General features: G+C 39.7%; 3 non-coding genes across 3 annotated transcripts; all 3 read left to right on the top strand.

The window, feature by feature from the left end:
- Positions 1–226: 226 nt before the first annotated feature.
- On the top strand, positions 227–334 carry LOC130971629 (small nucleolar RNA R71). The gene has a single exon (XR_009082841.1). It is a non-coding gene; the product is annotated as a small nucleolar RNA R71 (small nucleolar RNA).
- Positions 335–16,727: 16,393 nt separating this feature from the next.
- On the top strand, positions 16,728–16,835 carry LOC130971348 (small nucleolar RNA R71). Its single transcript, XR_009082571.1, has one exon. It is a non-coding gene; the product is annotated as a small nucleolar RNA R71 (small nucleolar RNA).
- Positions 16,836–23,194: 6,359 nt separating this feature from the next.
- LOC130971935 (small nucleolar RNA R71) lies at positions 23,195–23,302 on the top strand. Its single transcript, XR_009083137.1, has one exon. It is a non-coding gene; the product is annotated as a small nucleolar RNA R71 (small nucleolar RNA).
- The last annotated feature ends 1,915 nt before the right edge of the window (positions 23,303–25,217 follow it).

Here is a 25,217-nt window from a genome sequence, read left to right as displayed (position 1 = left end):
TCAGAACATCAATCTCAAGAACTCCTTTCTTCTGACTAGTCCCATTGTTCACAGGATTCCTTTCAGAAGTGTACATGAATTGGTTATTTGCAACCATTTCAATTAGCTCTTGAGCTTCTATAGGCGTCTTCTTCAGATGAAGAGATCCTCCAGCAGAGCTATCCAAAGACATCTTGGATAGTTCAGAGAGACCATCATAGAAAATACCTATGATGCTCCATTCAGAAAGCATGTCTGAGGGACATTTTCTGATCAATTGTTTGTATCTTTCCCAAGCTTCATAAAGGGATTCTCCATCCTTCTGTCTGAAGGTTTGGACTTCCACTCTAAGCTTACTCCATCTTTGTGGTGGAAAGAACTTTGCCAAGAAGGCATTGACTAGCTTTTCCCAAGAGTCCAGGCTTTCTTTAGGTTGAGAATCCAACCATATTCTAGCTCTGTCTCTTACAGCAAAAGGGAATAGCATCAGTCTATAGGCCTCAGGGTTAACCCCATTAGTCTTGACTGTGTCACAGATTTGCAAGAATTCAGTTAAGAACTGATGAGGATCTTCCATTGGAAGTCCATGGAACTTGCAATTCTGTTACATTAGAGAAACTAATTGAGGCTTAAGCTCAAAGTTGTTTGCTCCAATGGCAGGGATAGAGATGCTTCTCCCATAGAAATCAGGAGTAGGTGCAGTAAAGTCACCCAGCACCTTCCTTGCATTGTTGGCATTGTTGTTGTTTTCGGCTGCCATGTGTTCTTTTTGAAGAATTCGGTCAGGTCCTTTAAAGAGAGTTGTGCTTTAGCTTCTCTTAGCTTTTTCTTCAAGGTCCTTTCAGGTTCAGGGTCAGCTTCAACAAGAATGCCTTTGTCTCTGCTCCTGCTCATAAGAAAGAGAAGAAAACAAGAGAATATGGAATCCTCTATGTCACAGTATAGAGATTCCTTGAGGTGTCAGAGGAAGAAAAATGGAGGACAGAGGTAGAAAATTCGAACTTATCAAAGAGGATGGAGTTCGAATTTTGCATTAAGGGATAGTGTTAGTCCAAAAATAGAAGGATGTGAGAAGAAGGGAAGTAATTTTCGAAAATTAAGTGAAAGATTTTGAAAATATTTTTGAAAAACATTACTTAATTTTCGAAAATGAAAGTGGGAAAGAAATAAAATGATTTTTGAAAAAGATTTTGAAATTAGAACTCAAAAAGATTTGATTGAAAATTATTTTGAAAAAGATGTGATTAAGAAGATATGATTGGTTTTAAAAAGATGTAATTGAAAAGATATGATTTGAAAACAATTTTAAAAGATATGATTTGAAAACAATTTTGAAAAGATATGATTTTAAAAATTAATGACTTGCCTAACAAGAAAAGATGTGATTCAAAGATAAAACCTTCCTTAACAGAAAAGGCAAAAAATGTTCAATCAAATCATTAATTGTTAGTAAGTATCTTTGAAAAAGGAAAGAAATTGATTTTGAAAACATTTGATTGAAAAGATATGATTTGAAAAAGATTTGATTTTGAAAAACTTTGAAAACTTGAAAAAAAAAATTGATTTTGAAAACAAAATCTTCCCCCTTTGCCATCCTGGCGTTAAACGCCCAGAATGTGCACATTCTGGCGTTTAACGCCCAAATTACTACCCTTTTGGGCGTTAAACGCCCAGCCAGGCACCCTGGCTGGCGTTAAACGCCAGTCTGTCTTCTTCACTGGGCATTTTTGAATGCCCAGCTTTTTCTGTGTGATTCCTCTGCAGTATGTTCTGAATCTTCAATTCTCTGTATTATTGACTTGAAAAGACACAAATTAAAAATATTTTTGGATTTTTAATAATGAGGAACAATCAAAATGCAACTAAATAACAATGCATGCAAGACACCAAACTTAGCAGTTTGTATACTATTGACACTAACAAAATGAAAATGCATATGAGAAACAACAAAACACTCAAGTCAATAAAATTCAAAGATCAAAACAAGGAAATCATCAAGAACAACTTGAAGATCAATGAAGACACATGCATGAATGCAATAAGAACAGAAACATGCAGTTGACACTAAGCTTAAGATGAGACTCTAGACTCAAACAAGACATATTTTTGGATTTTATGATTTTGTAATTTTTTTGTGCTTTTTCGAAAATTAAGTGAAAAGGAAAATAAAGGTATCAAAATTCTTAATGAGAATTCCAGGAATCATGCAATGTTAGTCTAAAGCTTTAGTCTAAAGGATTAGACATGGCCGGCCAAGCTTCAGCAGGACATTGCATTCAAGAGCTAAATTGATGAGAATCAATCAGCCTTGGTGATGATAAGAACATCACCTTGAAACACTAGAATTCATTCTTAAGAACTATGAAAAAAATAATACCTAATCTAAGCAACAAGATGAACCGTCAGTTGTCCATACACAAGAACAATCCCCGGCAACGGCGCCAAAAACTTGGTGCACGAAATTGTGATCACTACAACTTCGCACAACTAACCAGCAAGTGCACTGGGTCGTCCAAGTAATACCTTACGTGAGTAAGGGTCGATCCCACGAAGATTGTTGGTATGAAGCAAGCTATGGTCACCTTGTAAATCTCAGTCAGGCAGACTCAAATGGGTATGGTGATAAACGAAAATAACATAAGAGATAAGGATAGTGATACTTATGTATATCATTGGTGTAAGAGCTTCAGACAAGCGTATGAAGATGCCTTCCCTTCCGTCTCTCTGCTTTCCTACTGCCTTCATCCAATCCTTCTTACTCCTTTCCATGGCAAGCTCATGTAGGGTTTCACTGTTGTCAGCAGCTACCTCCCATCCGCGCAGTGAAAGCTAATGCACGCACTCTGTCACAGTACTGCCAATCACCGGTTTGGTTCCCTCCCCTACCGGAATAGAATCACTCTTTTGCGTCTGTCACTAACGCCCAGTAGGTTACAGGTTTGAAGCACGTCACAGTCATTCAATCATTGAATCCTACTCAGAATACCACAGACAAGGTTAGACCTTCCGGATTCTCTTGAATGCCGCCATCAGTTCTTGCCTATACCACGAAGACTCTGATCTCACGGAATGGTTGGCTCGTTTGTCAGGCGAGCACTCGGTTGTCAGGCGATCAACCATGCATCGTGCAATCAGGAATCCAAGAGATATTCACTAAGCCTCAGATGCTTGTAGAACAAGAATGGTTGTCAGTCACCTTGTTCATGGGTGAGAATGGTGATGGGCGTCAATCATCACCTTCATCATGTTGAAGAACAAGTGATATCTTGGTAAAAGAACAAGCGGAATTGAATGGAAGAACAATAGTAATTGCATTAATACTCGAGGTACAGCAGAGCTCCACACCTTAATCTATGGTGTGTAGAAACTCCACCGTTGAAAATACATAAGAACAAGGTCTAGGCATGGCCGAATGGCCAGCCTCCCAATGATCTAAGAACTAGATGTCCAAAGATTAAAAATACAATAGTAAAAGGTCCTACTTATAGAAAACTAGTAGCCTAGGGTGTACAGAGATGAGTAAATGACATAAAAATCCACTTCCGGGCCCACTTGGTGTGTGCTTGGGCTGAGCAATGAAGCATTTTCGTGTAGAGACTCTTCTTGGAGTTAAACGCCAGCTTTTATGCCAGTTTGGGCGTTTAACTCCCAATTAGGTGCCAGTTCCGGCGTTTAACGCTGGAATTTCTTGAGGTGACTTTGAACGCCGGTTTGGGCCATCCAATCTTGGGCAAAGTATGGACTATCATATATTGCTGGAAAGCCCAGGATGTCTACTTTCCAACGCCGTTGAGAGCGCGCCAATTGGGCTTCTGTAGCTCCAGAAAATCCACTTTGAGTGCAGGTAGGTCAGAATCCAACAGCATCTGCAGTCCTTTTGAGTCTCTGGATCAGATTTTTGCTCAGATCCCTCAATTTCAGCCAGAAAATACCTGAAATCACAGAAAAACACACAAACCCATAGTAAAGTCTAGAAAAGTGAATTTTAACTAAAAACTAATAAAAATATAATAAAAACTCAACTAAAACTACCAAAAACATACTAAAAACAATGCCAAAAAGCGTACAAATTATCCGCTCATCACTCATCAATGTGCAAGGAAACTTAATGAACCAAATGAAATATAGAGCTCACACATCAAACAATGACACACATTAAAGTTTGTTTGCATCACCTAATTGACATGAAGTGGTACATATGGTTGCTATGCATCTTAGGAAAAGAGAGATAGAAGTTAAATTCAATCACATAGCAAGCATGGTCTATATAGCTTGAGAATTTCCAAAAGATGTCCCTAGGTGAGCTTACAATCCAATTTCACAAATGAAGTATTATGCCAAAATGACTAGTTTCACGTATGTGTAGAGCACATAGTTAAACAATTAATGATCAATATGTCATTAAGGCATAAGCATAACATATGAATGCATATGATCAAGAAACACAATACATTAAGATAAATACACATCATCCAACATCAAAAATTGCCTAGTAAAAGTAAAGAATTCAAATCACATGGTGGCAAAATCATGCAATTCAAAAGATTTAGAAAGCTTTGAAGGTAATGTGATAAGTACTTGGTATTCACAAATGTTAAGCATGAAAAATTCGATACCAAGCAATAAAATATAACCTCAACGAAGAATTCCAACAATGAATATTAAAGACTATGATGCTAAAATAGCATTCTATCAGTGACCAGTAGCAATAAACAGCAAACAAGATTAATAATCCAACACTTTGCGCCAAAACAAAAAATTAAACAAAAAAATTAAACTAACTAACTAACTAAAAGAGAATATGGTAGTAGATGGTAAATGGTGGTGGTAGATGATGGTTGGAGGGGAAAAGAAAAGAAGAGAATAGAGAAGAAGAAAAGAAATGGAGAGAAGAGAAGAAAAGAAGTGTGTGAGACAGGGGTGCTCACGTGTACGCGTGGGTCACGCGTAAGCGTGGAATGGGAAAATAGAGGGTGATGGGACGAAATTGTGCTAGACGCACAGTATCCGCACCATTCGCGCGCAACTTTTTGTTTGGACCGTGCGATGGAGCAATCCACGCACGATCCTGGTGCGATCAAAATCAGGGGTGTCACGCGTACGTGTCGACCAAACGTACGCGTGACAGGCAGTTTTTTTTCAAAAGCTTATTGAGAAACTAACAAGTGATGAGCGGATAATTTATACGCTTTTTGGCATTGTTTTTATATAGTTTTTAGTATGTTTTATTCACTTTCTAGTATATTTTTATTACTTTTTAAGCAAAATTTATATTTTTGGACTTTACTATGAGTTTGTGTATTTTTCTGTGATTTCAGGTATTTTCTGGCTAAAATTGAGGGACCTGAGCAAAAATCTGATTCAGAGGCTGAAAAAGAATTGCTGATGTTGTTGAATTCTGACCTTCCTGCACTCGAAATGGAATTTTTGGAGCTACAGAAATCCAAATGGCGCGCTCTCAATTGCGTTGGAAAGTAGACATCAGGGCTTTCCAGCAATATATGATAGTTCATACTTTGCTCGAGTTTAGATGATGCAAACTGGCGTTCAACGCCATCTTTCTGCCATATTCTGGCGTTAAACGCCAGAAACAAGTTGCAAGCTAGAGTCAAACGCCAGAAATAAGTTACAAACTGGCGTTTAACTCCAAGGAAGACCTCTACACGTGAAAGCTTCAATGCTCAGCCCAAGCACACACCAAGTGGGCCGGAAGTGGATTTCTGCATCATTTACTTATTTTTGTAAACCCTAGTAACTAGTTTAGTATAAATAGAACTTTTTACTATTGTGCTAGGGATCTTTTGATCATCTTTTGATCTCTTGATCACATTTTGGGGGCTGGCCATTCGGCCATGCCTGGACCTTCATCACTTATGTATTTTCAATGGTGGAGTTTCTACACACCATAGATTAAGGTGTGGAGCTCTGCTGTTCCTCGAGTATTAATGCAAAGTACTACTGTTTTCTATTCAATTCATGCTTATTCTTATTCTAAGATATCCATTCGTACACAAGAACTTGATGAATGTGATGATTATATGACACTCATCACCATTCTCACTTATGAACGCGTGATTGACAACCACTTCCGTTCTACATGAAGACAAGCTTGAATGTATATCTCTTGGATTTCTAATCAACGATTCACATCGACTCCCCTCTGATAATGGGGCATCTGAATCTGATATTAGAGTCTTCGTGGTATAGGCTAGAATCCATTGGCAGCATTCCTGAGATCTGGAAAGTCTAAACCTTGTCTGTGGTATTCCGAGTAGGATCTAGGAAGGGATGATTGTGACGAGCTTCAAACTCGCGACTGTAGGGCGTGGTGACAGACGCAAAAGGATAGTAAATCCTATTCCTACACGATTGAGAACCAACAGCTGATTAGCCATATGATATATGTGCATGGTATTTTTGGAACTTCATTCTCACAAAGTATTGCCTTAGTCATTTCTTGAAGACTTCTATTACTTCTTTCAACAATCCCATTTTATTGAGATGTTCTAGGACATGAAAAATTGTGAGAAATTCCAAATTCATCACAAAAAATTTCAAAATCTTGATTTTCAAATTTCTTTCTATGACCACTTTTTATATGGACAATTTTCAAATCCTTTTCATTTTGAATCTTTTTACAAAAAGAAGAAAAAGGCATAGAACACATCATTTTTGTGAGCTAAAAAGAGAACTGGTGCGCGGAATTGTGATCATCAATGGCGCCATCAACATGGTACGCTCAATTGCAATCTCAACTCTTTATCATAACTTCGCACAACTAACCAGCAAGTGCACTGGGTCATCCAAGTAATAAACCTTACGCGAGTAAGGGTCGATCCCACGGAGATTGTTGGTATGAAGCAAGCTATGGTCACCTTGTAAATCTTAGTCAGGCAGATTCAAATGGTCATGAATGATTTATGAATAAAACATAAAACAAGGATAGAGATACTTATGTAATTCATTGGTGAGAATTTCAGATAAGCGTATGGAGATGCTTTGTCCCTTCCGTCTCTCTGCTTTCCTATTGTCTTCATCCAATCCTTCTTACTCCTTTCCATGGCAAGCTGTATGTTGGGCATCACCGTTGTCAGTGGCTATAGTCCCGTCCTCTCAGTGAAAATGTTCAACGCGCTCTGTCACAGCACGGCTAATCATCTGTCGGTTCTCAATCAGGTTGGAATAGAATCCAGTGATTCTTTTGCGTCTGTCACTAACGCCCAGCCTTCAGGAGTTTGAAGCTCGTCACAGTCATTCAATCCTTGAATCCTACTCAGAATACCACAGACAAGGTTTAGACCTTTCGGATTCTCTTGAATGCCGCCATCAGTTCTAGCTTATACCACGAAGATTTCGATTAAGGAATCCAAGAGATAAACATTCAAGCCTTTGTTTGCTTGTAGAACGGGAGTGGTTGTCAGGCACGCGTTCATAAGTGAGAATGATGATGAGCGTCACATAATCATCACATTCATCATGTTCTTGGGTGCGAATGAATATCTTGGAACAAGAATAAGCTGAATTGAATAGAAGAACAATAGTAATTGCATTAATACTCGAGGTACAGCAGAGCTCCACACCTTAATCTATGGTGTGTAGAAACTCCACCGTTGAAAATACATAAGAACAAGGTCTAGGCATGGCCGTGAGGCCAGCCCCATGATCTAAGATAGCATAAAACTACTCAAAGATATCTACCAAGATGAAAATACAATAGTAAAAGGTCCTATTTGTAGAGAACTAGTAGCCTAGGGTTTACAGAAATGAGTAAATGACATAAAAATCCACTTCCGGGCCCACTTGGTGTGTGCTTGGGCTGAGCATTGAAGCTTTCATGTGTAGAGACTTTTCTTGGAGTTAACCGCCAGCTTTTGTGCCAGTTTGGGCGTTTAACTCCCATTCTTGTGCCAGTTCCGGCGTTAAACGCCAGAATTCTTGAGCTGACTTGGAACGTCTGTTTGGGCCATCAAATCTCAGACAAAGTATAAACTATTATACGTTGCTGGAAAGCCCAGGATGTCTACTTTCCAACGCAATTGAGAGCGCACCAATTGGGCTTCTGTAGCTCTAGAAAATTCACTTCGAGTGCAGGGAGGTCAGAATCCAACAGCATCTGTAGTCCTTTTCAGCCTCTGAATCAGATTTTTGCTCAGGTCCCTCAATTTCAGCCAGAAAATACCTGAAATCACAGAAAAACACACAAACTCATAGTAAAGTCCAGAAAAGTGAATTTTAACTAAAAACTAATAAAAATATAATAAAAACTAACTAAAACAAACTAAAAACATACTAAAAACAATGCCAAAAAGCGTATAAATTATCCGCTCATCACAACACCAAACTTAAATTGTTGCTTGTCCCCAAGCAACTGAAAATCAAATAAGATAAAAAGAAGAGAATATACAATGAATCCCAAAAACATCTATGAAGATCAGTATTAATTAGATGAGCAGGGCTTTTAGCTTTTTGCCTCTGAATAGTTTTGGCATCTCACTCTATCCTTTGAAATTCAGAATGATTGGCTTCTATAGGAACTCAGAGTCCAGATAGTGTTATTGATTCTCTTAGTTAAGCATGATGATTCTTGAACACAACTACTTTATGAGTCTTGGCCATGGCCCAAAGCACTCTGTCTTCCAGTATTACCACCGGATACATACATGCCACAGACACATAATTGGGTAAACATTTTCAAATTGTGACTCAGCTTTGCTAGAGTCCCCAATTAGAGGTGTCCAGGGTTCTTAAGCACACTCTTTTTGCCTTGGATCACAACTTTATTTTTTTCTTTTTCTTTTTCTTTTTTTCTCTCCTTTTTTTTCGTTTTTCTCCCCTTTTTTTTGTATTCACTGCTTTTTCTTGCTTCAAGAATCATTTTTTTATGATTTTTCTGATCCTCAGTAACATGTCTCCTTTTTCATCATTCTTTCAAGAGCCAACATTCATGAACAACAAATTCAAAAGACATATGCACTGTTTAAGCATACATTCAGAAAACAAAAGTATTGCCACCACATTAAAATAATTAATCTGTTATAAAATTCAGAATTCATGCAATTCTTCTCTTTTTCAATTTAAGAACATTTTTATTTAAGAAAGGTGATGGATTCATAGGACATTCATAACTTTAAGGCATAGACACTAAGACACTAATGATCATAAGACACAAACATAGATAAACATAAGCATGAAAATTCGAAAAACAGGAAAATAAAGAACAAGGAAATTAAAGAACGGATCCACCTTAGTGATGGCGGATTGTTCTTCCTCTTGAAGATCTTATGGAGTGTTTGAGCTCCTCAATGTCTCTTCCTTGTCTTTGTTGCTCCTCTCTCATGATTTTTTGATCTTCTCTAATTTCATGGAGGAGGATGGAATGTTCTTGGTGCTCCACCCTTAGTTGTCCCATGTTGGAACTCAATTATCCTAGGGAGGTGTTGATTTGCTCCCAATAGTTTTGTGGAGGAAAGTGCATCCCTTGAGGTATCTCAGGGATTTCATGATGAGTGGGATCTCTTGTTTGCTCCATCCTTTTCTTAGTGATGGGCTTGTCCTCATCAATGGGGATGTCTCCCTCTATGTCAATTCCAACTGAATAACAGAGATGACAAATGAGATGAGGAAAGGCTAACCTTGCCAAGGTAGAGGACTTGTCTGCCACCTTATAAAGTTCTTGGGCTATAACCTCATGAACTTCTACTTCTTCTCCAATCATGATGCTATGAATCATGATGGCCCAGTCTATAGTAACTTTGGACCGGTTGCTAGTGGGAATGATTGAGCGTTGGATAAACTCCAACCATCCCCTAGCCACGGGCTTGAGGTCATGCCTTCTTAGTTGAACCGGCTTCCTTCTTGAATCTCTCTTCCATTGAGCGCCCTCTTCACAAATGTCTATGAGGACTTGGTCTAACCTTTGATCAAAGTTGACCCTTCTAGTGTAAGGGTGTTCATCTCCTTGTATCATGGGCAAGTTGAATGCCAACTTTACATTTTTCAAACTAAAATCTAAGCATTTCCCCCGAACCATTGTAAGCCAATTCTTTGGGTTCGGGTTCACACTTTGATCATGGCTCTTGGTGATCCATTCATTGGCATAGAACTCTTGAACCATTAAGATTCTGACTTGTTGAATGGGGTTGGTAAGAACTTCCCAACCTCTTCTTCGAATCTCATGTCGGATCTCTGGATATTCACTCTTTTTGAGTTTGAAAGGGACCTCGGGGATCACCTTCTTCATGGCCACAACTTCATAGAAGTGGTCTTGATGCACCCTTGAGATGAATCTCTCCATCTCCCATGACTCGGAGGAGGAGGCTTTTGCCTTCCCTTTCCTCTTTCTAGAGGTTTCTCCGGCCTTAGGTGCCATAAATGGTTATGGAAAAATAAAAAGCAATGCTTTTACCACACTGGTGCGCGAAATTGTGAACAATACTTTTCACAACTCTTATAATCCCCGGTCATGAACTCCAAGAACTTGGTAGCTCAATTCCATGGCATTACACAACTTCGCACAACTAACCAGCAAGTGCACTGGGTCGTCCAAGTAATACCTTACGTGAGTAAGGGTCGATCCCACGGAGATTGTTGGTATGAAGCAAGCTATGGTCACCTTGTAAATCTTAGTCAGGCATACTCAAATGGGTATAGTGATATACGAATAAAGCATAAAGATAAAGATAGAGGTACTTATGTAATTCATTGGTAGGAACTTCAGATAAGCGTATGAAGATGCCTTCCCTTCCGTCTCTCTGCTTTCCTACTGTCTTCATCCAATCCTTCTTACTCCTTTCCATGGCAAGCTTGTGTAGGGTTTCACCGTTGTCAATGGCTACCTCCCATCCTCTCATTGGAAATGTTCAACGCACCCTGTCACGGCACGGCTATCCATCTGTCGGTTCTCAATCAGGCCGGAATAGAATCCAGTGATTCTTTTGCGTCTGTCACTAACGCCCCGCCTTCAGGAGTTTGAAGCACGTCACAGTCATTCAATCATTGAATCCTACTCAGAATACCACAGACAAGGTTAGACCTTCCGGATTCTCTTGAATGCCGCCATCAGTTCTCGCCTATACCACGAAGACTCTGATCTCACGGAATGGTTGGCTCGTTTGTCAGGCGAGCACTCGGTTGTCAGGCGATCAACCATGCATCGTGCAGTCAGGAATCCAAGAGATATTCACTAGAGCCTTGGTTTCTTGTAGAACAAAAGTGGTTGTCAGTCACCTTGTTCATGAGTGAGAATGATGATGAGTGTCACGGATCATCACATTCATCAAGTTGAAGAACAAGTGATATCTTAGAACAAGAACAAGCGGAATTGAATAGAAGAACAATAGTAATTGCATTAATACTCGAGGTACAGCAGAGCTCCACACCTTAATCTATGGTGTGTAGAAACTCCACCGTTGAAAATACATAAGTATGAGGTCTAGGCATGGCCGTGAGGCCAGCCTCCCAGTGATCTAAGATAGCATAAAAATGAAGATAGCTACCAAAGTCCCCTAATACAATAGAAAAAGGTCCTACTTATAGAGAACTAGTGGCCTAAGGTTTACAGAAATGAGTAAATGACATAAAAATCCACTTTCGGGCCCACTTGGTGTGTGCTTGGGCTGAGCAATGAAGCATTTTCGTGCAGAGACTCTTCTTGGAGTTAAACGCCAGCTTTTATGCCAGTTTGGGCGTTTAACTCCCATTTTGGTGCCAGTTCCAGCGTTTAACGCTGGGATTTCTTGAGGTGACTTTGAACGCCGGTTTGGGCCATCAAATCTTGGGCAAAGTATGGACTATCATATATTGCTGGAAAGCCCAGGATGTTTAATTTCCAACGCCGTTGAGAGCGCGCCAATTGGGCTTCTGTAGCTCTAGAAAATCCACTTCGAGTGCAGGGAGGTCAGAATCCAACAGCATCTGCAGTCCTTTTGAGTCTCTGGATCAGATTTTTGCTCAGATCCCTCAATTTCAGCCAGAAAATACCTGAAATCACAGAAAAACACACAAACTCATAGTAAAGTCCAGAAAAGTGAATTTTAACTAAAAACTAATAAAAATATACTAAAAACTAACTAGATCATACTAAAAACATACTAAAAACAATGCCAAAAAGCGTACAAATTATCCGTTCATCACAACACCAAACTTAAATTGTTGCTTGTCCCCAAGCAACTGAAGATCAAATAAGATAAAAAGAAGAGAATATGCAATGAACTCCAAAAACATCTATGAAGATCAGTATTAATTAGATGAGCGGGGCTTTTAGCTTTTTGCCTCTGAATAGTTTTGGCATCTCACTCTATCCTTTGGAATTCAGAATGATTGGCTTCTTTAGGAACTCAGAATCCAGATAGTGTTATTGATTCTCCTAGTTAAGTATGATGATTCTTGAACACAGCTACTTATTGAGTCTTGGCCGTGGCCCAAAGCACTCTGTCTTCCAGTATTACCACCGGATACATACATGCCACAGACACATAATTGGGTGAACCTTTTCAGATTGTGACTCAGCTTTGCTAAAGTCCCCAATTAGAGGTGTCCAGGGTTCTTAAGCACACTCTTTTTGCCTTGGATCACAACTTTATTTCTTTCTTTTTCTTTTTCTTTTTTTCTTCTTTTTTTTTGGTTTTTTTTTTCGCTTGCTTCCTCTCTTTTTTTTTGTTTTTTGTATTCACTGCTTTTTCTTGCTTCAAGAATCATTTTTATGATTTTTCAGATCCTCAGTAACATGTCTCCTTTTTCATCATTCTTTCAAGAGCCAACATCCATGAACCACAATTTCAAAAGACATATGCACTGTTCATGCATACATTCAGAGAACAAAAGTATTGCCACCACATCAATATAATTAAACTGTTATAAAATTTAGAATTCATGCAATTCTTATCTTTTTCAATTAAGAACATTTTTTTATTTAAGAAAGGTGATGGATTCATAGGAAATTCATAACTTTAAGGCATAGACACTAGACACTAATGATCATAAGACACAAACATAGATAAACATAAAGCATAAATTTTCGAAAAACAAGAAAATAAAGAACAAGGAGATTAAAGAACGGGTCCACCTTAGTGATGGCGGCTTGTTCTTCCTCTTGAAGGTCTTATGGAGTGCTTGAGCTCCTCAATGTCTCTTCCTTGTCTTTGTTGCTCCTCTCTCATGATTCTTTGATCTTCTCTAATTTCATGGAGGAGGATGGAATGTTCTTGGTGCTCCACCCTTAGTTGTCCCATGTTGGAACTCAATTCTCCTAGGGAGGTGTTTACTTGCTCCCAATAGTCTTGTGGAGGAAAGTGCATCCCTTGAGGTATCTCAGGGATCTCATGATGAGAGGGGTCTCTTGTTTGCTCCATCCTTTTCTTGGTGATGGGCTTGTCCTCATCAATGGGGGTGTCTCCTTCTATGTCAACTCTAACTGAATAACAGAGGTGACAAATGAGATGAGGAAAGGCTAGCCTTGCCAAGGTGGAAGACTTGTCCGCCACCTTGTAGAGTTCTTGAGCTATGACCTCATGAACTTCCACTTCTTCTCTAATCATGATGCTATTAATCATGATGGCCCGGTCTAGAGTAACTTCGGACCGGTTGCTAGTGGGAATGATTGAGCGTTGAATGAACTCCAACCATCCTCTAGCCACGGGTTTGAGGTCATGCCTTCTCAATTGAACCGGCTTGCCTCTTGAATCTCTCTTCCATTGTGCGCCCTCTTCACATATGACTGTGAGGACTTGGTCCAACCTTTGATCAAAGTTGACCCTTCTAGTGTAAGGATGTTCATCTCCTTGCATCATGGGCAAATTGAATGCCAACCTTACACTTTCCGGACTAAAATCCAAGTAATTCCCCCGAACCATAGTAAGATAATTCTTTGGATTCAGGTTCATACTTTGATCATGGTTCTTGGTGATCCATGCATTGGCATAGAACTCTTGAACCATCAAGATTCCGACTTGTTGAATGGGGTTGGTAAGCACTTCCCAACCTCTTCTTCGGATCTCATGCCGGATCTCCGGATATTCACCCTTTTTGAGTGAAAACGGGACCTCGGGGATCACCTTCTTCAAGGCCACAACTTCATAGAAGTGGTCTTGATGCACCCTTGAGATGAATCTCTCCATCTTCCATGACTCGAAGGTGGAAGCTTTTGCCTTCCCTTTCCTCTTTCTAGAGGTTTCTCCGGCCTTGGATGCCATAAATGGTTATGGAAAAACAAAAAACAATGCTTTTACCACACCAAACTTAAAATGTTTGCTCGTCCTCGAGCAAAAGAAGAAAGAAGAGAGTAGAAGAAGAAGAAATGAGGAGAAAGGGAATGGCTTTGTATTCGGCCAAAGGGGAGAGAGATGGTGTGTAAGGTGTGTGAAAATGAAGGATTGAAGGAGGGTTTATATAGGAGAGAGGGAGAGGGATGTTCGGCCATTTGAGGGTGGGTTTGGGTGGGAAAGTGGTTTGAATTTGAATGGTGGGGTAGGTGGGGTTTTATGAAGGATGGGTGTGAGTGGTGAAGAGAAAGAAGGGATTTGATAGGTGAGGGGTTTTTGGGGAAGAGGTGTTGAGGTGATTGGTGAAGAGGAGAGAGAGTGGTAGGGTAGGTGGGGATCCTGTGGGGTCCACAGATCCTGTGGTGTCAAGGAAAAGTCATCCCTGCACCAAATGGCAAGCAAAATCACGTTTTGTGCCATTTCTGGCGTTAAACGCCGGGCTGGTGCCCATTCCTGGCGTTTAACGCCGAGTTCTAGCCCTTTTCTGGCGTTTAACGCCAGTCTAGTGCCCCTTTCTGGCGTTAAACGCCCAGAATGGTGCCAGACTGGGCGTTAAACGCCCAACAGCTAACCTTACTGGCGTTTAAACGCCAGTAAGTGCGTCCTCCAGGGTGTGCTGTTTTTCTTCCTGTTTTTCATTCTGTTTTTGCTTTATTCATTGATTTTTTTGACTTCTCATGATCATCAACCTACAAAAGACATAAAATAACAAAAGAAAATAGTTAATTATAAAGCATTGGGTTGCCTCCCAACAAGCGCTTCTTTAACGTCATTAGCTTGACAGAGGACTCTCATGGAGCCTCACAGATACTCAGAGCCATGTTGGAACCTCCCAACACAAAACTTAGAGTTTGAATGTGGGGGTTCAACACCAAACTTAGAGTTTGGTTGTGGCCTCCCAACACCAAACTTAGAGTTTGACTGTGGGGGCTCTGTTTGGCTTTGCTTTGAGAGAAGCTCTTCATGCTTCTTTTCCATGGTGACAGAGGGATATCCTTGAGCCTTAAACACCAAGGATTTTTCATTCACTTGAATAATCAGTTCACCTCTATCAACATCAATCATAGCCTTTGCTGTGGCTAGGAAGGGTCTGCCAAGGATGATGGATTCATCCATGCACTTCCCAGTCTCTAGGACTATGAAATCAGTAGGGATGTAATGGTCTTCAACTTTAACCAGAACATTTTCTACAAGTCCATAGGCTTGTTTTCTTGAGTTGTCTGCCATCTCTAATGAGATTCTTGCAGCTAGCACCTCAAAGATCCCTAGCTTCTCCATTACAGAGAGAGGCATGAGGTTTACACTTGACCCTAAGTCACACAAGGCCTTCTTGAAGGTCAAGGTGCCTATGGCACAAGGTATTGAAAACTTCCCAGGATCCTGCCTCTTTTGAGGCAGTCTCTGCCTAGACAAGTCATCTAGTTCTTTGGTGAGCAAAGGAGATTCATTCTCCCAAGTCTCATTTCCAAATAACTTGTCATTTAGCTTCATGATTGCTCCAAGGTATTTAGCAACTTGCTCTTCAGTGACATACTCATCCTCTTCAGAGGAAGAATACTCATCAGAGCTCATGAATGGCAGAAGTAACTCCAATGGAATCTCTATGGTCTCATTTTGAGCCTCAGATTCCCATGGTTCCTCATTAGGGAACTCAATGGAAGCCAGTGGACGTCCAGTGAGGCCCTCCTCAGTGGCGTTCACTGCCTCTTCTTCCTCCCAGAATTTGGCCATGTTGATGGCTTTGCACTCTCCTTTTGGATTGTCTTCTGTGTTGCTTGGGAGAGTACTAGGAGGGAGTTCAGTAACTTTCTTGCTCAGCTGACCCACTTGTCCTTCCAAATTTCTGATGGAGGACCTTGTTTCAGTCATGAAACTTTGAGTGGTTTTGATTAGATCAGAGACCATGGTTGCTAAGTCAGAGGTATTCTGCTTAGAACTCTCTGTCTGTTGCTGAGAAGATGATGGAAAAGGCTTGCCATTGCTAAACCTGTTTCTTCCACCATTATTGTTATTGAAACCTTGTTGAGGTCTCTCTTGATTCTTCCATGAGAAATTTGGGTGATTTCTCCATGAAGAATTATAGGTGTTTCCATAGGGTTCTCCTAGGTAATTCACCTCTTCCATTGAAGGGTTCTCAGGATCATAAGCTTCTTCCTCAGGTGAAGCATCCTTAGTACTGCCAGGTGCATTTTTCATTCCAGACAGACTTTGAGAAATCAAATTGACTTGTTGAGTCAATATCTTATTCTGAGCCAGTATGGCATTCAGAGCATCAATCTCAAGAACTCCTTTCTTCTTACTTGTCCCATTGTTCACAGGATTCCTTTCAGAAGTGTACATGAATTGGTTATTTGCAACCATCTCAATTAGTTCCTGAGCCTCTGTAGGCATCTTCTTCAGATGAAGAGATCCTCCAGCAGAGCTATCCAAAGACATCTTGGATAGTTCAGAGAGACCATCATAGAAAATACCTATGATGCTCCATTCAGAAAGCATGTCTGAGGGACATTTTCTGATTAATTGTTTGTATCTTTCCCAAGCTTCATAGAGGGATTCTCCATCCTTCTGTCTGAAGGTTTGGACTTCCACTCTAAGCTTACTCCATTTTTGAGGTGGAAAGAACTTTGCCAAGAAGGCATTGACTAGCTTTTCCCAAGAGTCCAGGCTTTTAGGTTGTGAGTCCAACCATATTCTAGCTCTGTCTCTTACAGCAAAAGGGAATAGCATCAGTCTGTAGACCTCAGGGTCAACCCCATTAGTCTTGACTGTGTCACAGATTTGCAAGAATTCAGCTAAAAACTGATGAGGATCTTCCATTGGAAGTCCATGGAACTTGCAATTCTGTTGCATTAGAGAAACTAATTGAGGCTTAAGCTCAAAGTTGTTTGCTCCAATGGCAGGGATAGAGATGCTTCTCCCATAGAAGTCGGGAGTAGGTGCAGTAAAGTCACCCAGCACCTTCCTTGCATTGTTTGCATTGTTGTTGTTTTCGGCTGCCATGTGTTCTTCTTCTTTGAAGAATTCGGTCAGGTCCTCTAAAGAGAGTTGTGCTTTGGCTTCTCTTAGCTTTCTCTTCAAGGTCCTTTCAGGTTCAGGATCAGGCTCAACAAGAATGCTTTTGTCTTTGCTCCTGCTCATAAGAAAGAGAAGGGAACAAGAAAATGTGGAATCCTCTATGTCACAGTATAGAGATTCCTTGAAGTGTCAGAGGAAAAGAAGAGTAGAAGACAGAAGTAGAAAATTCGAAATTATCAAAGGAGATGGAGTTCGAATTTTGCATTAAGGGATAGTGTTAGTCCATAAATAGAAGGATGTGAGGAGAAGGGAAGTAATTTTCGAAAATTAAGTGAGAGATTTTGAAAATATTTTTGAAAAACATTACTTAATTTTCGAAAATGAGAGTGGGAAAGAAATAAGATGATTTTTGAAAAAGATTTTGAAATTAGAAATCAAAAAGATTTGATTGAAAACTATTTTGAAAAAGATGAAGTTAAGAAGATATGATTGATTTTAAAAAATATGTGATTGAAAAGATATGATTTGAAAATAATTTTAAAAAGATTTGATTTTAGAAAAAGAATTATTAACTTGGTTATCAAGAAAAGATATGATTCAAACATTAAACCTTTCTCAACAGAAAAGGCAACATGCTTGAAATGTTGAATCAAATCATTAATTGATAGTAAGTATCTTTGAAAAAGGAAGGGAATTGATTTTGAAAACATTTGATTGAAAAGATATGATTTGAAAAAGATTTGATTTTGAAAAACTTTGAAAACTTAAAAAAAAATTTGATTTGAAAACAAAATTCTCCCCCTTGTGCCATCCTGGCGTTAAACGCCCAGAATGGTGCACATTCTGGCGTTTAACGCCCAAAACCATACCCTTTTGGGCGTTAAACGCCCAACCAGGTACCCTGGCTGGCGTTTAAACGCTAGTCTGTCCTTCTTCACTGGGCGTTTTGAACGCCCAGCTTTTTCTGTGCAATTCCTCTGCTGTATGTTCTGAATCTTCAATTCTCTGTATTATTGACTTGAAAAGACACAAATTAAAAATATTTTTGGATTTTTAATGATAAAGAATAATCAAAATGCAACTAAAATCAAATAACAATGCATGCAAGACACCAAACTTAGCAGTTTGTATACCACTGACACTAACAATATGAGAATGCATATGAGACACACAAAATACTTCAAGTCAATAGAATTCAAAGATTAGAGCAAGTAAATCATCAAGAACATCTTGAAGATCACTAAGACACATAACAATGCATGCAATTGACACCAAACTTAAGATGAGACTAGTGTCTCATACAAGAAACATAAAATATTTTTGGTTTTTATAATTTTTTTTTTGTGTTTTTCGAAAATTAAGTGGAAAAAGATATCAAAATTCTTAATGAGAATTCCAGGAATCAGTGCAATGCTAGTCTAAGACTCCGGTCCAGGAATTAGACATGGCTTCACAGCCAGCCAAGCTTTCAAAGAAAGCTTCGGTCCAAAACACTAGACATGGCCAGAGGCCAGCCAAGCCTTAGCAGATCATTGCTCCAAAAGCAAGATTGATAAAAATCAACAAGCTCTTGTGATGATAAGTTGAAACCTAGGTCCAATAAGATTAGACATGGCTTCTCAGCCAGCCAGACTTCAACAAATCATCATGAAACTCTAGAATTCATCTTCAAGAATTTCGAAAAAAAATACCTAATCTAAGCAACAAGATGAACCTTCAGTTGTCCAAACTGAACAATCCCGGCATTGTTACCAAAAGCTTGCTCAAAACATGAACAATCCCCGGCAACGGCGCCAAAAACTTGGTGCGCGAAATTGTGAACAATACTTTTCACAACTCTTATAATCCCCGGTCATGAACTCCAAGAACTTGGTAGCTCAATTCCATGGCATTACACAACTTCGCACAACTAACCAGCAAGTGCACTGGGTCGTCCAAGTAATACCTTACGTGAGTAAGGGTCGATCCCACGGAGATTGTTGGTATGAAGCAAGCTATGGTCACCTTGTAAATCTTAGTCAGGCAGACTCAAATGGGTATAGTGATATACGAATAAAGCATAAAGATAAAGATAGAGGTACTTATGTAATTCATTGGTAGGAACTTCAGATAAGCGTATGAAGATGCCTTCCCTTCCGTCTCTCTGCTTTCCTACTGTCTTCATCCAATCCTTCTTACTCCTTTCCATGGCAAGCTTGTGTAGGGTTTCACCGTTGTCAATGGCTACCTCCCATCCTCTCATTGGAAATGTTCAACGCACCATGTCACGGCACGGCTATCCATCTGTCGGTTCTCAATCAGGCCGGAATAGAATCCAGTGATTCTTTTGCGTCTGTCACTAACGCCCCGCCTTCAGGAGTTTGAAGCACGTCACAGTCATTCAATCATTGAATCCTACTCAGAATACCACAGACAAGGTTAGACCTTCCGGATTCTCTTGAATGCCGCCATCAGTTCTCGCCTATACCACGAAGACTCTGATCTCACGGAATGGTTGGCTCGTTTGTCAGGCGAGCACTCGGTTGTCAGGCAATCAACCATGCATCGTGCAATCAGGAATCCAAGAGATATTCACTAGAGCCTTGGTTGCTTGTAGAACAAAAGTGGTTATCAGTCACCTTGTTCATGAGTGAGAATGATGATGAGTGTCACGGATCATCACATTCATCAAGTTGAAGAACAAGTGATATCTTAGAACAAGAATAAGCGGAATTGAATAGAAGAACAATAGTAATTGCATTAATACTCGAGGTACAGCAGAGCTCCACACCTTAATCTATGGTGTGTAGAAACTCCACCGTTGAAAATACATAAGTATGAGGTCTAGGCATGGCCGTGAGGCCAGCCTCCCAGTGATCTAAGATAGCATAAAAATGAAGATAGCTACCAAAGTCCCCTAATACAATAGAAAAAGGTCCTACTTATAGAGAACTAGTGGCCTAAGGTTTACAGAAATGAGTAAATGACATAAAAATCCACTTCCGGGCCCACTTGGTGTGTGCTTGGACTGAGCAATGAAGCATTTTCGTGCAGAGACTCTTCTTGGAGTTAAACGCCAGCTTTTATGCCAGTTTGGGCGTTTAACTCCCATTTTGGTGCCAGTTCCAGCGTTTAACGCTAGGATTTCTTGAGGTGACTTTGAACGCCGGTTTGGGCCATCAAATCTTGGGCAAAGTATGGACTATCATATATTGCTGGAAAGCCCAGGATGTCTACTTTCCAACGCCGTTGAGAGCGCGCCAATTGGGCTTCTGTAGCTCCAGAAAATCCACTTCGAGTGCAGGGAGGTCAGAATCCAACAGCATCTGCAGTCCTTTTGAGTCTCTGGATCAGATTTTTGCTCAGATCCCTCAATTTCAGCCAGAAAATACCTGAAATCACAGAAAAACACACAAACTCATAGTAAAGTCCAGAAAAGTAAAGTTTAACTAAAAACTAATAAAAATATACTAAAAACTAACTAGATCATACTAAAAACATACTAAAAATAATGCCAAAAAGCGTACAAATTATCCGCTCATCACACGCCAAACTTAGAAGTTTTGCTCGTCCTCGAGCAAAAGAAGAAAAAGAGAGTAGAAGAAGAAGAAATAGAGTAGATGGAGATGGTTTTGTGGTTCGGCCATGTAAGGGTGGGTTTGGGAGGGAAAGTGGTTTGAATTTGAATGGTGAGGTAGGTGGGGTTTTATGAAGGATGGATGTGAGTGGTGAAGAGAAAGATGGGATTTGATAGGTGAGGGGTTTTTGGGGAAGAGTGGTTGAGGTGATTGGTGAATGGGTGAAGAAGAAGAGAGAGGGTGGTGGGGTAGGTGGGGATCCTGTGGGGTCCACAGATCCTGAGGTGTCAAGGAAAATTCATCCCTGCACCAAGTGGCGAGCAAAAATGCTCTTTATGCCAATTCTGGCGTTAAACGCCGGGCTGGTGCCCATTTCTGGCGTTTAACGCCAGCTTCTTGCCCTTTCCTGGCGTTTAACGCCAGTCTGGTGTCCCTTTCTGGCGTTAAACGCCCAGAATAGTGCCAGACTGGGCGTTAAACGCCCATTTGCTGCCCTTACTGGCGTTTAAACGCCAGCAAGATCTTCCTCCAGGGTGTGCTATTTTTCTTTCTGTTTTTCATTCTGTTTTTACTTTTTCAATTGATTTTGTGACTTTCCATGATCATCAACCTACAGAAAACATAAAATAACAAAGGGAAATAGATAAATATAACATTGGGTTGCCTCCCAACAAGTGCTTCTTTATTGTGAGTAGCTTGACAGTGGGCTCTCATGGAGCCTCACAGATACTTAGAGCAATGTTGGAACCTTCCAACACCAAACTTAGAATTTGGTTGTGGCCTCCCAACACCAAACTTAGAGTTTGATTGTGGGGGCTCTGTTTGATTCTGTTTTGAGAGAAGCTCTTCATGCTTCCTCTCCATGGTGATAGAGGGATATCCTTGAGCCTTAAACACAAAGGATTCTTCATTCACCTGAATGATCAATTCTCCTCTGTCCACATCAATCACAGCCTTTGCTGTGGCTAGGAAGGGTCTGCAAAGGATGATGGATTCATCCATGCACTTCCTAGTCTCTATGACTATCAAATCAGTAGGGATGTAATGGTCTTCAATCTTTACCAGAACATCTTCTACAAGTCCATAAGCTTGTTTTCTTGAATTGTCTGCCATCTCTAGTAAGATTCTTGCAGCTTGCACCTTAAAGATCCCTAGCTTCTCCATTACAGAGAGAGGCATGAGGTTTATGCTTGACCCTAGGTCACACAGAGCCTTCTTAAAGGTCATGGTGCCTATAGTACAAGGTATTGAAAACTTCCTAGGATCTTGTCTCTTTTGAGGTAATTTCTGCCTAGACAATTCATCCAGTTCTTTGGTGAGCAAAGGAGGTTCGTTCTCCCAAGTCTTATTACCAAATAACTTGTCATTTAGCTTCATGATTGCTCCAAGGTATTTAGCAACTTGCTCTTCAGTGACATACTCATCCTCTTCAAAGGAAGAATACTCATCAGAGCTCATGAATGGCAGAAGTAAATCCAATGGAATCTCTATGGTCTCAGTGTGAGCCTCAGATTCCCATGGTTCCTCATTAGGGAACTCATTGGAGGCCAGTGGACGTCCATTGAGGTCTTCCTCAGTGGCGTTCACTGCCTATTCCTCCTCTCCTAGTTCGGCCATGTGGATCATGTTAATGGCCTTGCATTCTCCTTTTGGATTCTCTTCTGTATTGCTTGGAAGAGTACTAGGAGGAAGTTCAGTAACTCTCTTGCTCAGCTGTCCCACTTGTGCCTCCAAATTCCTAATGGAGGACCTTGTTTCAGTCATGAAACTTTGAGTGGTTTTGATTAGATCAGAGACCATGGTTGCTAAGTCAGAGTGGTTCTGCTTAGAATTCTTTGTCTGTTGCTGAGAAGATGATGGAAAAGGCTTGCCATTGCTAAACCTATTTCTTCCACCATTATTGTTGTTGAAACCTTGTTGAGGCCTCTGTTGATCCTTCCATGAGAGATTTGGATGATTTCTCCATGAAGAATTATAGGTGTTTCCATAGGGTTCTCCCATGTAATTCACCTCTTCCATTGAAGGGTTCTCATGATCATAAGCTTCTTCTTCAGATGAAGCATCCTTAGTACTGCCTGGTGCAGCTTGCATTCCAGACAGACTTTGAGAAATCAAATTGACTTGCTGAGTCAATATTTTGTTCTGAGCCAGTATGGCATTCAGAGTGTCAATCTCAAGAACTCCTTTCTTCTGATTCGTCCCATTGTTTACAGGATTCCTTTCAGAAGTGTACATGAATTGGTTATTTGCAACCATTTCAATTAGTTCTTGAGCTTCTGTAGGCGTCTTCTTCAGATGAAGAGATCCTCCAGCAGAGCTATCCAATGACATCTTGGACAGTTCAGACAGACCATCATAGAAAATACCTATGATGCTCCATTCAGAAAGCATGTCAGAGGGACACTTTCTGATCAATTGTTTGTATCTTTCCCATGCTTCATAGAGGGATTCTCCTTCCTTCTGTCTGAAGGTTTGGACTTCCACTCTAAGCTTACTCAATTTTTGAGGTGGAAAGAACTTTGCCAAGAAGGCATTGACTAGCTTTTCCCAAGAGTTCAGGCTTTCTTTAGGTTGTGAGTCCAACCATATCCTAGCTCTGTCTCTTATAGCAAAAGGGAATAGCATAAGTCTGTAGACCTCAGGGTCAACCCCATTAGTCTTGACAGTGTCACAGATTTGCAAGAATTCAGCTAAAAACTGATGAGGATCTTCCAATGGAAGTCCATGGAACTTGCAATTCTGTTGTATTAGAGAAACTAATTGAGACTTAAGCTCAAAGTTGTTTGCTCCAATGGTAGGGATAGAGATGCTTCTCCCATAGAAGTCGGGAGTAGGTACAGTAAAGTCACCCAGCACCTTCCTAGCATTATTGGCATTGTTGTTGTTTTTGGCTGCCATGTCTTCTTCTTTGAAGATTTCTGTTAGATCCTCTATAGAGAGTTGTGCCTTAGCTTCTCTTAGCTTTCGCTTCAAGGTCCTTTCAGGTTCAGGGTTAGCCTCAACAAGAATGCTTTTGTCTTTGCTCCTGCTCATATGAAAGAGAAAAGAACAAGAAAATATGGAATCCTCTATGTCACAGTATAGAGATTCCTTGAGGTATCAGAGGAAAAGAAAAATAGAAGGAAGAGGTAGAAAATTCGAACTTATCAAGGAAAGATGGAGTTCGAATTGTGCATTGAGGAGTAGTATTAGTTCATAAATAGAAGGATGTGAGAAGAGGGGAAGAAATTTTCGAAAATTAAGTAAAAGATTTTAAAAACATTTTGAAAAACACTAATTGATTTTCGAAAACCAAGAGTGGAAAAGAAATCTAAGTGATTTTTGAAAAAGATTTTGAAATTAGAAATCAAAAAGATATGATTGAAAACTATTTTGAAAAAGATATGAGAAAAATATATGATTGAAAAGATATAGTTTTAAAAAGATATGATTGAGAAGATATGATTTGAAAAACAATAAAAAAAAGATTTGATTTTGAAAATCAATGACTTGACTAACAAGAAAAGATATGATTCAGACATTAAACCTTTCTCAACAGAAAAGGCAACATATTCTGAGATGTTGAATCAAATCATTAATTGATAGCAAGTATTTTTGAAAATGGAAAGAAATTGATTTTGAAAAAAATTTGATTGAAAAGATATGATTTGAAAAAGATTTTATTTTGAAAAAATTTGAAAACTTGAAAAAAATTTGAGTTAAAAACAAAATCTTCCCTCTTGTGCCATCCTGGCGTTAAATGCCCAGAATGGTATACATTCTGGCGTTTAACGCCCAAAACACTACCCTTTTGGGCGTTAAACGCCCAACCAGGCACCCCGGCTGGCGTTTAAACGCCAGTTTTCCTTCTTGACTGGGCGTTTTGAACGTCCAGCTTTTTCTGTATAATTCCTCTGCTGTATGTTCTGAATCTTCAATTCTCTGTATTATTGACTTGAAAAGACACAAATTAAAAATATTTTTTTGGATTTTTAATAATGAGTAATAATCACAATGCAACTAAAATCAAATAACAATGCATACAAGACACCAAACTTAGCAGTTTGTATACTACTGACACTAACAAAATGAGAATGCATATGAGAAACAACAAAACACTCAAGTCAAGAGAATTTAAAGATCAGAGCAATGAAATCATCAAGAACATCTTGAAGATCACTTAAGACACATGAATGAATGCAAGAAGAACAAAAACATGCAATTGACACCAAACTTAACATGAGACTCTAGACTCAACAAGGAACATACAATATTTTTGGTTTTTATGATTTTGTAATTTTTTTTGGATTTTTCGAAATTTAAGTGGAAAAGAAAATAAAGGTATCAAAATTCTTAATGAGAATTCCAGGAATCATGCAATGTTAGTCTAAAGCTTTCGTCTAAAGGAATTAGACATGGCTAGCCAAGC

Source organism: Arachis stenosperma, chromosome 3, assembly GCF_014773155.1.
Source record: "Arachis stenosperma cultivar V10309 chromosome 3, arast.V10309.gnm1.PFL2, whole genome shotgun sequence".
Taxonomy (NCBI): Eukaryota; Viridiplantae; Streptophyta; class Magnoliopsida; order Fabales; family Fabaceae; genus Arachis; species Arachis stenosperma.
Note: the sequence above shows the minus strand (reverse complement) of the source record. Positions and strands in the feature narration are given on the sequence as shown.